The sequence below is a fragment of the Ptychodera flava genome, chromosome 5 (genome assembly GCF_041260155.1).
Source record: "Ptychodera flava strain L36383 chromosome 5, AS_Pfla_20210202, whole genome shotgun sequence".
Lineage (NCBI taxonomy): Eukaryota > Metazoa > Hemichordata > Enteropneusta > Ptychoderidae > Ptychodera > Ptychodera flava.
The window spans coordinates 5,799,008-5,814,594 of NC_091932.1; the positions used below are offsets into that span (position 1 = coordinate 5,799,008).

General features: G+C 38.1%; 1 long non-coding RNA gene across 1 annotated transcript; it reads left to right on the top strand.

The window, feature by feature from the left end:
* Nucleotides 1-7,209: 7,209 nt before the first annotated feature.
* On the top strand, nt 7,210-11,656 carry LOC139132823 (uncharacterized). Its single transcript, XR_011552454.1, has 2 exons — nt 7,210-7,610; nt 10,282-11,656. It is a non-coding gene; the product is annotated as an uncharacterized lncRNA (long non-coding RNA).
* The last annotated feature ends 3,931 nt before the right edge of the window (nt 11,657-15,587 follow it).

Genomic DNA, 15,587 nt, shown 5'->3' on the forward strand with positions numbered 1-15,587 from the left:
TTATGAATAATTCAGGTGAGAAATAACAGTCTGGTTTTCTTGTGGCAACTTGGAAAGTGTTGCATTACCTTCAATTTCCAACACGTATTAGGTTTTGTGCTGAGATCAGCACCATATAAAATCTATCTTATGAGCAAACTAGTACGAGGGATCCCCATTGTAAAAGAAGAGAACTTGCTCATCACTTTTTGTAAAAGGGCGACTTGGATAGTTGACTTTGACAGTGCTCAGCTGACCAGCTCTAGGAAACATGTTTTCTATGGTCAGGAATGATGAAAGCCTGAATTTTCGAATATGTGGACACACCTGATAGTATTAGGTACTTAACACGACACAGAACGCTTTTCAATGATCAGAAGTATCCCGTCATTTATCCATGATTAAAGCTTGGAGAATGTAATCAGTAGCCGCTGTGATTTTCATTGATGGCCCAGTTATTTGGCTCTATACCTGATGAATTAGCATCTATAAAATTTCGTGGGGCATGTCTATCGTCCATATATATTGCAGGCATGGGACACCTAACATTCTTGCAGTGCTAGTCATATACAACTCAATGTGTGGTAGATGTAGGCAGACAATTTCCACCTAAAGGGTAAAGTGATATTTATATACCAACGACCCGAATCACTGGAAACCAAAGTACGCCCTCTCGTCTTCCTTGATCAAAACTTGGTAATGACCGCCTTTGTCATCTCACTTCAATTGGTATTCTTCTTGTTTCTCCTACATAGAAACCTCAATTAATTTATCTATATTTAAAAGATATATCGGCGATAGATAGAATTCAGGAATCGTCTATGTATGCACATGCGTGGTTTGGGTTTTACTGCTATTGGCACAATTCAGTGTGGGTGTCTCTGCAACCTCACCACAGACTGAAATTGTTTCACTTTGGAGTCTGCCAGCGATTGTTTGTGATATAAGTGCTGCGAATGTTTGGTACGAGGGACTGCTAGCAAATAATTTGTTTCTGGGGATGAGGGATCAGATTATTTGCATCTCTTACATGTACCCTAAAAATAGCTGACAAATTATGACATGCAAACTATTTTGCTAAACCTATCCATAATTCGAGTTGGATAATCTGAAGCTACCAACAATTTTTGCCATATTTCTCTTCATGGTTACGTATTTCTCCAGTGACAAACTCTTGTGGATTTCGAAATTACTGAGGTGATTCTCTTTGCGACATCGTATATCTTGGTAGGCTTTCGAAGGGCGCCCTCATGATACACCCACGAATACAACTTTTCGGAGCAGAGGTACCCAGGGTCAGTTTCCTAGACGTGGGCGTGAACTGAAAGATAGACGAAAATAATATGTAAACGATAATTTTTTTCTGAAGGGCGCCCAAAATAAGGCGAGGCTACATGGGATAGGCTGCCTATGGTCAGGGTTACGGTAAACTAAATGTAAAGAGATTGAAAATCATTTGGGTACTAAAAAGTTGCAAAAGTCTTTAAAATTTATTGCAAATATTTTTTTTTTTAATTTGCCGGGGATATATAAAAACATACCCAAGGACAATTCTGCTCTTAGCGGACATCAGTGACGATGCACCGTCAGGGCAATGGTGTATTACAACCAGCAAACTATATGTTGTACCATAGCCTAAAAGGGCTGATATCCCCAGTAGATGTTTTGACAAATTAGAATCCAACGATATGCAAGTCATATATTTATGTACAAACTATAAATGAAGTATAGATAATGTAAAACAGGTTCTGTCCGCCCCCCTCGCAGTCAGTGATGCTACGACCCTGACACGAGTATTCTGAGCTGAACACAACATACGATCGCAACGCCAAAGAGAAGCATACGAAAGTGCAGATTTATTCACAAGCACAGTTTTTTTTTTTCTTTACACAAGCCCTGATGGAATTAAATCATATACGTAACAGTAATTCAAGATGATGCAACCGTTGCCAAGTCTACCAATTTAAGCGTGAGGTCAAGAACAATGTGTCAGGTGCATTAGCTTTTTCTAGGGCGTCATCTACTGATTCAGTTTCTGTTTACTCGTGCAGCTTTTCGTTTATTTTTTTTCCTTCGTGTCTCCAACTTTCCAACCGGTTTGCATTTCTGTTAGCCGGAGCTCCACTTGCAGGCCCAGGGTTACGTTCAGATGGTGAAGTGGCGCCCAGCTTTGCTCCAGTAACGATGGATTGCATGCCACTTAGACCAAGCCAGGTCTGTAGAACCCCAACAACAAACGCCCGGCCTGCTGTTGGATTGTCAAGCGATCGCACCTATGGGCTAGTGTATTGCGAGGGAAGGAATGATCACAGGTCGCTACTTTCCTTTCACACCAAGACAAATGTACATGCTCACGGATATCCCTTCGTGATGTGACACAAACCCGTAAACATACAGGTGTAAGGCACATTTAATATGCAAATGCTACCTCACTATTTCGATATAAATGTTGCCCATACACTATCCCAAAAGAATTTAATACACAGCAATTAGAGATTGGTTGTACATTTACAGAAGAACGCAAACTTGAACGCTGACAACAAGAATAGCTGGATGAGTTAAATATTCGACCACTGATACAAACCGTTAACGTACAACAGTAGGTGGAAACTTCCAAGCGAAATGTGATCTACATTTATTAAAAAAATCCTCGGAGAGTATTCCGTAGCCAGATTAAATCTAATATTCAAAATTTGCTGCTGTGTTTTTAAGGTCGCAGCATCATCAAGAGAGGGCACAACGATATCACTTTGATTCGATTATTAATAATTAATCTTATGATAAAATAATCGATTATAATTATCACAACCGGAAGTAGAAATATCTTCATATTAATTTTCTAAGTCGTCAACCTTATATACTGCTGATACGTTCGTTTCATTGTTCAATGGTATTGTCGATACAACTTTCATTTTAGCAGAATAAGTGGACAACAACACTTAACTATTAGAAGCACCCCCTCATGACCGTATTATTCAACTCTGAAAATACACCATGACCCTTGACATTATTGAACACTTGTGGGTATTCACTTTTTAACATAATTGTCTACTTCACTATTCAAATTCAGACCTTAGTGTACTCTAAGTACCAAGACAAGACAAATCATGCATGTTAGATTTGCTACGTCAATACAAGACTGACCCCTAGTTGCTTTGGTTTTCGGCAGCAGTTACAACACGTTCACCCCATGGCTACGCAACAGCCTGCCACTCACACGACAGTTTGCTAAATTTTATTCCCAAATTTTACTGTTTTGATTTTTATATGCCCACAGACTTTCAGCATGTCTGAGTCAAACAAATTGAACACCTAGAGTATCCCTAGGAACTAAATCATTTTACCTCACCTTCAATTAGTAGCACTGGCGGTACGTCTGTAAATATTCAGTTTCTCCTTGTTCCTCCTTGCCTAGTTCAGCTAATTAGCATATGAATGCGAACACAACCTACGAACAGAGCAATGTGATAAATCATAGCGAGCACGACTAACGTTTGAAGGGAAAAAGAAACTCCCCGATGCTAGTGTCAGAAAGAAACACAGTTCTTCGGACGGCATGGGCTTGCATTTCTTCTTCTCTTGCGGATTGGTGATACTTCTCACTGGTTTATTCATACGACAAAACAACTCAGGTGAGTGTGTAAGCGTAAATATTTAATGTGATCAAAGTACAAAACGAACAATGGCTTGCATTAATGCTCCATATATTGTGCAAGTTTCATACCTTTTACACACCAACACTATCATACAACACTGTCTTATTACATTCTCTACTTAGTTCAGCTTTACCTGGCAAAGACTCTATTCAAAAAGTAGAATTAGGTTTTTGCAGGTTGGCTTCAGGTATTTTGCGTCAAACTTCATCGGTCATTAAAGCATAAAACAGCATTGCTCATTAAACCGAACTGAGCAAAATACTATCAAAAGTTGTGGCTTAGTCCATCGCATGAGTGCACTTTGTTAGTGACTGTCAGATCACGGTCCTGGAGAGGCCACATGCAGATGAAATGTTTCGCCGTGTCTTCTAATCTATTGTCTTTGTCTAGTTGATTTAATTAACAGTGCACTCTATCTTTTCATCTTGGCCAGCTCGACCATGTGTTGCGAATGTTGACGTTTTACATGCTGTATGATTCTTTCTAGAGAAGAGCTCCACAATATAAGGAATGTTGGGCTAATAAAGTCATGTTTGACATGCGTTGAAATGTTTGTTATTTTGTCCAGTCGAAATTAAATTAGTTGATGGCAATACACCATTTCAAGGTAGAATTGAAGTAAGACAAAATGGAAGCACAACTTGGAAATCTATGTGTACTGATAAAGATAAAGGCTGGAACCTCACAGTAGCTAGAGCTGCTTGCAAACAACTAGATATGTAGTTAACAAAACACACTTAACCTTACAGTAAATAATGTTGCTTCACATTAATACTACAGGTACAAAAAGAGTGCATTTTTAGACCAAAAAATGTTCGATAATAATTCATTCCTTGCATGAATGAAGACACTATCATAATTTTACCTGAAAATGTACAGATAAAATGGCCGCGAATACAGTGAGCGTACACGGAAACACTTTTAATGAATCACCGCTGTGGAATTCGAATCAATAATACAGCATTCATTATTCGTCACGCGAAAGGAAATGTGCCGTCTTTAGCCGAAAAGTTCGAATAATTACACGATCTATGACTTCTTTAACAGAACAATGAATGATGAAGATTATTCAATCGTTTGTCATAACAAGTGATAGACCCGTACATTTCTAAATCCTTATGTTGGTGGGCATCGTAAAAGCGGCACCCGCGCAGTAACATACTGCCCTTGCTCACTCATGAACACACAATCATTCACCTCTCTCTCTCTCTCTCTCTCTCTCTCTCTCTCTCTCTCTCTCTCTCTCTCTCTCTCTCTCTCTCTCAGGCTTCAATACAGTAATGTGGCATATTAGAAACTTTGGCGTTAGCGATCTGAATTACTCAGTGTGCAGTGTAAGCTGTAACCCCATTGCGTCGACGCTGGACGAGTGCGACATCAATTTTGGCGAACATGGAATGGGATGTAACAGTTGTGGATCGACGTTGAATGTGGGTACGGGTGTCACGTGTTACTGTAAGTGTGGGAAATACCCTATATTTACCAATTCCGAGTAAACTTTATTCTATGAGCACACTTTATTTCTTCGCACTACAACATATCACTAAATCAATAAAATTACTCCTTATGATCAGTAACTGTAACATTGCATGCCGTATAACGAGTGTATATTCTTTTCTCGTTAATTGTGAAAAGTCTACCGGAACGTCTCCTATTTCTGTCCCATACCACGACGTGATCCAAATGTCTATATATTTGAATATACATACTTGAATTATTCCTGATTGTTTTATGTCAGGATTTCTATCAGATAACACTACAGTTCCAAATTCTGCCTGCCTTAAAGACATGTAAAAAATGCAATGATAATTATACATCATAACCGAAAGATAGTTAAGATTGCAGCGCGAGACTTGCTCCGTTATCTGGCCGATGGCCACTTACTTTAAGGCATAACTTCCCAAAATTGTCATCGACAGTTACTCTTATGTCTGCTTATAGTTGAGATAATTTTAAAATAAAAAACATATGCAAACCATGATCGTCAAGTGGTCTTATGTTATTTAGAATTAACTGACATATATGTCCTGATACAAATTTAAATCAACTTTGTTATCTTTCCCTCATAGTCCCTAACTTTCTCGGTCGATATAAAGAGGATAATGTCAGGATATTTCCAATACATACGGCATTGCCAATACCGAAGTATGATGTCACGATACAAGAATGTGTCGGGATCAAGGAAAGACTATTGCAGTACTACATAGTGCCGATGAGTGTTACTGTGGTGATGACTCTGTTGATTACTGGCGTTATGGAGAGGCTATTCCAGGATTACCAATACTGCCTGACACACAGGCTGTGAAATACAACACACTGCAGTGTTCTGGTGATAATGGAACGTCGCCATACATGCAAGGTTGTAGAGGAGACTGGCAACTCGATGTTTACAATAGTATGTCTCATCCATAATATCCAACTTTAAAGAGACTTTAGAACTTGTAGAACCAGGTGATCGTATAACGGATATCATATAGGTCTGACTAGGCGAAGCTCGAAGAAGAACATTTTCCTCGCAACTGTATTATTTCTTCAAAGAAAAATGTTCAACTTACATCGATTATGAAGTTTCAGTCGACGTGAAGTCTCGTCTTGTGATACAAACGTGTTTTCGACATATTCTTATTCCTAATGAAAGCAAAGAATAATAGTTCTGAATAAGCGTTGTCAATCATTGTTTTACAGAGAATCATGGTCTACCTTTCATATTACGTTAACTTTGCCTTAGACAATTATCCGTAGTTTGCAGTTAAAGTATTCATCCATTGCTTCAAAAATTTAACGATACGGTAAGTTATGATTACTGTCGAAATGTGACCGCCTAAAGCTTAATTCAGCGACCAGGGTCAGTTTTATTTAATTCTGAGAATCAAACTGGATTCCTTAACTATTAACATTCCCTGATAATTGTTATGTAGTACAATGAAGGTGGCGAAAACAGTAATGTTACAATGCATATTTTATATGAAGCAAACATTTAATTTTAATATTTTATAACAGCGTCTTTCGGTGCCTGTAGCGGTGACTACACTGATTCCAGTGGATACATATATTCACCAAATTTCCCCGGTAACTATACCAACGAACAATCGTGTACTTGGACAATAACAGTGGATCCTGGACACATAGTAAAGCTAACCACTCTTATGCTGAGATTACAAGACAATGACATGGTGATTGTGAAGGATGGGATAGAAGACCATAGCTCTACTATCAGTACTTTTACTGGTTATTTGCTACCACAGCCATTATACAGTTCATCCAATACTCTTTGTATTGAGATGATCACCGATGACGCAGGGAATGACCTTGGATTTGCTCTACAATACGAGGGTAAGAATTCAATATATTTCAAAAGTCAAATGATTGCCGATAGTGGTGACACTCGGGTAAATTGCATTCTTATCGGACTGAATTTATTTTCCTTTTTTATGGTTCGACTTAATATAAACATGAAAATATCTTGTATACACACTTTAAGTTTTATAAATCTGGATGACCCGCTTTCAAGTACCAATTATACCTTAGAAAATTAGAATGCGTTAAAAATAGCAGCCATTGTACCAACAGCTGATGAGATTACTGTGAGTACACCTGTGCAACAGTCAACGCAAATGACTTCAGCCACTACTAAAGGAACAAGTATGGCAATGACTCCTGGTCGACAATCGACTTCAGCTGTCACCATAACTGCTTGGAGGACCAATCAAATGACATCGCTCACAGATCCTGCGACTGAAATGTTGACAAGTGAGAAAACCATGGACGAAACGACGACGAAGATGGTCACGATTCCAACAACAAGTATACTGATATCGACGGAGGCCGACAGAAAATCTTCGGCGACAGGATTCGGTACATCGCCGACACATCATGAGTCGACTGGGAAAGACACGACCACACGTTACCTGGTCGCTACCAATGGATACACAAGTATGCTGACAGAAAACAACACACAACGGAAACAACAAGATTGTAAGTGTGGCTATTAAATATTTGATTTCTATAGTCACTTCAGAATGATAAAAGTGAATTTAAGGACATAAATCGAAAATGTAACAATTTATGTCTAAAAGTATATTCAAAATTTTAATATTTGAGGACACATATTTCTTGTTCTTTTCCAATTTTTGTATACATTATTGTGACTGTCGTCGCTACGATAATTCTTCTCGCCATTGTATTGGTTGTGTTGCGCAGTCGAAGATTACAAAGGTGATGAATCAGCATTTTTTGCGCTTACATTCACTGTCTTCAACAGTTGCACACATTTACGAGAATGGCAGTCTTAGAAAAGCACTGAGTTTGGATATGAAATGGTCTTACGAAAAGATGAATAGATTTTTTTAATGAAGTGAGTTAATTTATGATAATTACACAAAAGTTTGACGTGACAAGTATATGTCTGCAAAAGTGTGATATTATTGTGATGTTGATAAAATCACTCAAGAGGCATTTGTGTTATCTGATGTCTTCTTGTGATCAGATGTTAAGCCTTTTCATACGGTGGTCGTTTCGGGGGGTTTAAGGAGTTTTATTACTAGCGCACTAAGGTGAATGCTTCTGCTACTGCCACTAATATTATGCAGGAAAATGGTTTAACATGGTCAGTCGACTTATAATCCTAATATTCATACGCCTGTTTTACGATGAAAGAAGGGGAATGCACAAAATATACACGTAGTTCATGCATGACGAACAAGATTGTAATTACGTATAGGTATAGCGAATCCAGTAAAACAGCATTTGACTTATTTAAACTGTGCCGGTTTTGAAGCCTGATTCTGTTCGTTCAACTCAGACGGGGTGTTTCAACCAGCATCGATTCTGAGGTGTTATTGATCAAGCAACACAGCTATCAGTATTTCTACAATCTTCACAACAATCCCAAACCCTAGCTTTGATGTTTTCGTTGCCATTGTTCAAGTCATTACCTGGTCTTTGGTAGCCCTCCTCCTTTTCGAATGTTATGTATGAATAATTTCCAATGACAGTAAATATAGTGTAGAATTCATTCAAAGCAACAGTATTGAATAAATATTTCTAAAACGTTGCACTACTTGTTCTTAACTCATGACATGCATTTTTTAAACGAATATCCTAACAAATATAGTACAGTGTTCATCGAAATTGCGTCAATGTGAGGTCAACATAATTTATTATGATTTCATAAGGGCTTCATGGATTTAGTTTTAACAGCAACTAGAAGCCGCCTCTTACCGCGAGATAAGCTGCCAATTATCTTAATAGAAACCAACAAAATATGAATATGAAACAAACACATGAACACGTTTGACATAACGTTGCACTAATATCACTTCACTGAAAACAGCGGAAATTTTTAAAAGTGTGCAAAATTCTGAAAACAGTCCGTATTGCTAATATGCAAATCAAAAGACGCTCAACGCATTAAATAAATCGCCATAACTTTAATGCAGTTCTCTAGTACAGGGATTAATTTAGCACGGCAGACAAATGAAGTATGTTTAGACGAAGATGAGAATAGTGTATGTTCAAATGTAATATAATGAAATGTATTTAGACATGTATCTGTCGTATATATGTACACACACGTATATATTGAAATATGTGTACATGTAATTATGCCGGCCAGCAGGGATAGAAACGCGTGCAAACTCCCAGCTGGAGCAAAATTTCTATTTTGATATTCCATGGTAGAATTTAAATGTACTGTTATGATGTAAAAGCAATAAGGCACGGGTATACCACTCGGCTTTGACCAGATCACTGCATATGTATACTCACTTGCTTGCGCAAATATGTCGTGAACTGGTCACAATCTCGTGGGATACTGTCACTGGCTGTGGTTTATTGCTAAATTAGTCTCCCGTTACAAGGCGAGAAAACATCATGAAATATCGTGACATAAACGTTTCTATCAAAAACCGAACAGTTCGTGTTTCAGTTGACTTTATTACCTCCAGTTTCTTTTTTGTATTGCCTATTTGCGGATGAATTTCTTACTGTAAATTTAAGGGGGTTTATTCTGTGGTCTAAAAAGTGTCCATAATTATATCGATCGTATTGAAAGAAGCATTAAAATATTTCTCAGCACTCCAGTATACGAAAAACGTTTTTACTAGATTAGCAAATCAAACCTATGTGTGTTTCCTATACATTGACGGATACCGTATTAAAAGCCGCCGACCAAACTGTTTTGCTTTCACAATTTTAAAACCCTGACATTACTATTCAAACGTTCGCTGATTTTTCATTAAGTTATTAAAGAACAAATAAAAAATTGTCTTCCACCCTATAGAAGTTTTTGTGTGATTGTGACAGTTTTGTAGCCAGTCCCTGCCTGCTTTTCGGCAACGATGTGTTTCAACCATCATCGATACTGTGGTGTTATGATTCCAACGCATCCTGCAGTAGTTCTGCAATCTTCATAACTCTCCTGAGCGTTCTCATTAAATTTGATGTTTTTAGTTCCATTGTTGATGTCGTTACCTGGCTTTCAGTAGTCATCTTCTATCTCACAGCCTTTGTGTAATGATAATTAAGTTACATGTCAACAACGACGACGACAACAACAACAACAACGAAGACGACGACGATAGAAATCATGCTACATAAACGCAGAGGATAATCATGTTTCCTCAGCTTTAATCTTGTCTGTTCGTAGGGAGCATAGTCCTCAGCTGTTTCAGGACAGGGTGACGTGCGGAATGGTGTTGGTCAAGGTGATTCAATTTATACATCGCTAAGATTGGACGAAATATCACCAAGTCATTATGAAAAGTTGAAGAAAGAAGGCGAAATTTAGAGCGGCATTAGCTATTGTAATTCTTGATGTGTTTTCTTCACTTATCTTCAGATTGTAAATATTGCTTTTTCATTTGTACTTCGATAATCACGTCGAAATAGAAACATTCAACTCGTAAATACTGTCTGCATATAAAGTAACAAATGGTATTGATGGCGATAGAATTTTGGTCCATTTTCCTTTTGTAGAAAATATGTAAAGTGTGTTGAAAAGACAGAATGTAAATCTAAATGTATATTTATCACGCGTAAACTACTACGATGCTCCTCTTGTTCAGAGAGTATGGTTGTAAAATGGCATTTTTATATTGCTAAAACATGAATCATCTGTTATTTTAAGTGGAACAGCTTTCAGCATAGATGTTTATGTGAAAGACCGAGAGACTTTTGATTTTTTGATTGATTGTTTATTTCAGTATTTGTGGCCTCAAGACCGAGAGAACAAAACTCAAATGTCAAGAAAAACGTCAGAATTTGATTTCCATTTTCGGTATTTGGCTACGGCATTTAAATGCCAGCCTGTTCTTGCCAAAAATTAAAAGATAAATTCAAATTTTGCGAGTATTGCGACCAAGACCCAAAAAGAGACGGTACTTGGTGTAATAATGTTTTGCATTAATTTTCTGCTTGTGAGTTGTTGAGTATGGTTGATAGTGCACCATCTCAGAATTTGTAGTAATCTGTTTTTCCTGATTAATGCTTTACTATACAGTAAAACTATGTTTAGCAAGGAGTGTTAACAATTTATGCTTCATCCAACACACCGTAGTTCGTTGTACATTTTTTGACTCTGTCATTATTGTTTATTTTGGAAAGTTGCCAGTGGAAGACATGTGTATATAAAATATGTGTGATTCTGCAATCATCTTTTAAAGTTTCATATGAGTAGCAAATTCAGTATTTCGCAATTCTGGAAATTTCAGAAATGAAATTAATCAAGTAACTGAAATGAATGTCTGTTTGAAAATATTTGTAACCAAAAATAAGTTTAAACTTGTGGTCAAATAGACTCGTTTTTACCATGACTATATTTACTGTCCATTATCAGTCTATTAAAAACACTGAGTTCATAACACTTACCACATCGTTCATTTCAATAATGTTTTACCGAGGTGCTGCCATATATCAGCGTCATACAGTGTGGTAAAAATATTTGTGCAAGAAAATTGGTAAAAGTAATGCATATTGATATATGACTTCATTTATGGAGAATAAAATTATCTTCAAGAGGAAAACGTTGTTAAATCAATTTATCTGTCAGTTTAATCATATTGATATTGGTGATTATTCTATATTTCGAAAAGCTCCCGACAAGGTAGCTGTAGGAAATACAGACACGCCTAATTGTATTAGGAACTTAACAGGACGCAGAACGCTTTTCGATGATAAAGAGTAACCAGCCATTGCGTCATTTAAAGCTAGGAGAATGTGTCCAGTAGCCGTGATTTCATCGTCCAGTTATTCGGCTCTATACCGGATACATTAGCATCTATATAAAATTTCGTTGGACATGTCTTTGGTCGATATGTTGCAGGAATGGGACACCTAACATTCTGGCATTGCTAGATACAGCACATATATACAACTCAATGTGTGGCAGATGTAGGCAGACAATTTCCAACTAACGGGTAAAGTGATATACCAACGACCCGAATAACTGGAACCCAAAGCACGCCCTCTCGTCTTCCTTGATCAAAACGTGGTAATGGTCGCCTTTGTCATCTCACTTAAATTGGTATTCCTCTTGTTTCATATACCTAGAAACCTCAATTAATTTATCTATATTTAAAAGACATATCGACAATAAATAGATTCAGAAACCGTCTACGTATGCACATGCGTGGTTTTGGTTCTACTGCAAGTAGCACATTTAAGTAAGCTCTGCAACCTCACCACAGACAGAAATGGCGTCAGTTTGGAGTCTGCTAGCGATTGTTTGTAATATAAATGCTGCTAATATTTGGCACGAGAGATTGCTAGCAAGAAATTTGTTTCTGGCGATGAGGTAACAGCGTAAAGGTATCTCTTGCATGTACCCCAAAATATCTGACAAATTATGAAACAAAAACTTTTTTGCTAACCCTATCCATAATTTGAGTTGGATAATTTGAAGCTACCGACAATATTTGCTACATTTCTCTTCATGGTTGTGTATTTCTGCAGTGACAAACTCTTATGGATTTCGAAATGATTACGGTGACGGTCACGCTTCGTGATTGCATTTGCGACATCGTCCATGCCCATATGTGGTAGGCTTTCGAAGGGCGCCCTCTTGATGCACCCACGAATACAACTTTCTCGGAGGAAAGTAGACTTGCTTCAAGTCGGTTAATTTCTAAAAAAACCTTTTGTAATAGTTTCTCGTGTGATCTCCTATTTCATACAAACCTATTTGGAATTTGGCAGCCAAGGCCAGGTTTCCTTGCGATAAATTGAACGCGCTACCTTTGAGTCTGCGCAGTATAGTGAGTTAGTTTCTGCCGGATTCTGTGATTCCGGGAGAAACTCTTCCTATAGCGTTCACCCCACTCGTTGCGGTCACCCCACTCACGCGTTTCATATGAAAACAGAACACAAATCATCAAGTTCAACCCACTCGAACTTTCACAAATCACAGACTTGAACCAAGTTTAGGAGGGGAGGTACCAGGGTCAGTTTCCCAGACGTGGGGCGTGAACTGAAAGACCGTCAAAATATAATATGTAAACAATAAGTTTTTCTGGAGGGCGCCCATAATATGGGGAGGCTGTGTGGGATTTGGATAGGCTGACCGTGCTCAGGGTTACTGTTAACTAAATGTAAAGTGATTGAAAAATCATGTTGGTACTAAATAGTTGGAGTTCGTGTTTTTCAAATTCGTGTTCTTCAAAATTCTTGTTCTTTAAAGTCATTGCAACTAACGTTTTCTTTTTTGCCGGGGATATAAAACGTACCCCAATCATGGTCCCTCTTGTGGAGGGACCGTGCCCCAATAGAGTACATTTCTGCTCTTGGCGGACATCAGTGACGATGCATCGTCAGGGCGATGGTGCATTACAGATCCGTTTGTACCACAGCTCCTCCACGTTGTACCAGAGACTAAAGGGGCAGATGCCCAGTAAAATTTTTGGAAAATTAGATGCTAAGGATATGCAGGTTATATATTTATATACAAACTATGATGAAGCACAGAAGAACAGGTTCTGCCCTGCCCCCTCGCAATCAGTGAGGCTACGGGCCTAATACAAGTATTTTGACTGAACACAATATACGGTCACAACGCCAAACAGAAACATGCGAAAGTGCAGATTAATTCACAAGCACACTTTTTACATTTCCTCACACAAGCCCAAATGGAATTACATTACATCCGGAACAGCAGTACCAAATTCAAGATTTGCGTGTGTGAGCTACCGCTTGTAGCAGTCCATCGCGAGTGCATGTGAGGGTACAACGTTGTACTGAATAGACTCGGCTGCCAGTGCTTGCGGACAGAGCGCACGCCTACCAGTGGCAGTATACGTAGAAGATGTGTGTCGGCAACCGCAAAAATGGAAATGTGGTTATTATTTTTTAAGCAAAATCGAGCAGCGTGTTTGCCAAACGTAGCAAGTATTGGACTCAGTTTTATTTCTTTCATCTAATAGACATAATCTATCGTTATTCACCCTTAGGCGACGATTGATACTATCGCGCGTAATTATAAAGTTTGAATATTAGAGACGATCTCCTCTTCTCCCTTGATTAAATAGAGTTATATTAACAGTCTCCTGTTCGCTCTGTCAAAATCATTCGACTCGAATTTCGCCAAAATCACTCTATAATTGATGTCGTAACTTTGGGTGTGCTGCAACCATTGCCAAGTCTACCAATTGCAAGGCTTAAGCGTGAGATCAGGGACAATGTGTGTGTCAGGTGAATTAATTTTTCTAAGGCGTCATCTACTGACGCAGTTTCTGTTAACTCATGCAACTTTTTTTGTTTATTTGTTTTTTCATGTCTCCCACTTGTCACCCCGATTTGCCTATTGCAAGGAAAAAAATGATCATGTGTTGATTCCTTTCATATCAAGACGAATTACATAATGCTCATGGATAACGCTCCAAGATGCGATTTCAAATACAAATCAGTAAACATAAGGTCCAAGGCACATTTAATATGTAAATGATACCCCACTATTTCGATATTAAATTTTACCCACAAACTATCCCAAAAGTAATTAATGCATAGCAATGAGAGATAGGCTGTACCAACAGAAGAACGCAACTTGGACCATGACAGCAAGAATACCTGAATGCGTTAAAAATTCGACTATTTTTACAAAAGCGTTAACGTACAGCAGTATCTGTAACCGTCCAAGCGACATGTGATGAAATGCTTGAAGAGTATTTCGTAGCTAGATAAATGTAATATTCATAATTTGCTGCTATTTTTAGGTTGTTGCATCAAGAGAGAGAATAATGATATACAAGACTTTGATTACGTGATAGTAACAGTATTATTAATTCATCTTATGATAAAATAATCGATTATTATCTCAACCGGAAGTAGAAACATATGTATAATCATCTTTCAGTCGTCACCATTATATACTGCTAATACGTTCGTTCCATTGTACAATGATATTGTCAATGCAACATTCATTTTAGCGGAGTAAGTTAACAACAATCCTTTACTTTTTATGAGAACCTTTTTGCATAGGGCGCCCCCTCACGACCGTATTGTCAAACTCTGAAAATACACCATGACCCTTGACATTATTTAACACTTGTTGGTATTCTTTGGTATACTTCAGTATTCAAATTCAGACCTAAGTGTACCCTAAGTATCCAAGACAAGACAAATCATTTATGCTACATTTACTAGGTCACAATTGGACTGGCCCCCGGTCACTTTTCTTTTCTCGGCAGCAGTTACAACGCATTCACGTACGATCTAGGCAGTATTCTACCACTAAGGCGACAGTCCTCCAACTTATCCTGTTCTGATATGTATATGCCCACAGACTTGGAGCAGGTCTAGGTCACTACACTTGAACACCTTGAGTAGGTCTAACCGCTATACCTTACCCTCAACCAGTAGCATTGGTCGTTAGATAAATAGTCATTACTCCTGGTTCCTTCTTGTTCAGTTCGGCTAATTAGCATATGAATACAGGCACAGCCAACGAACAGAGCAATATGATAA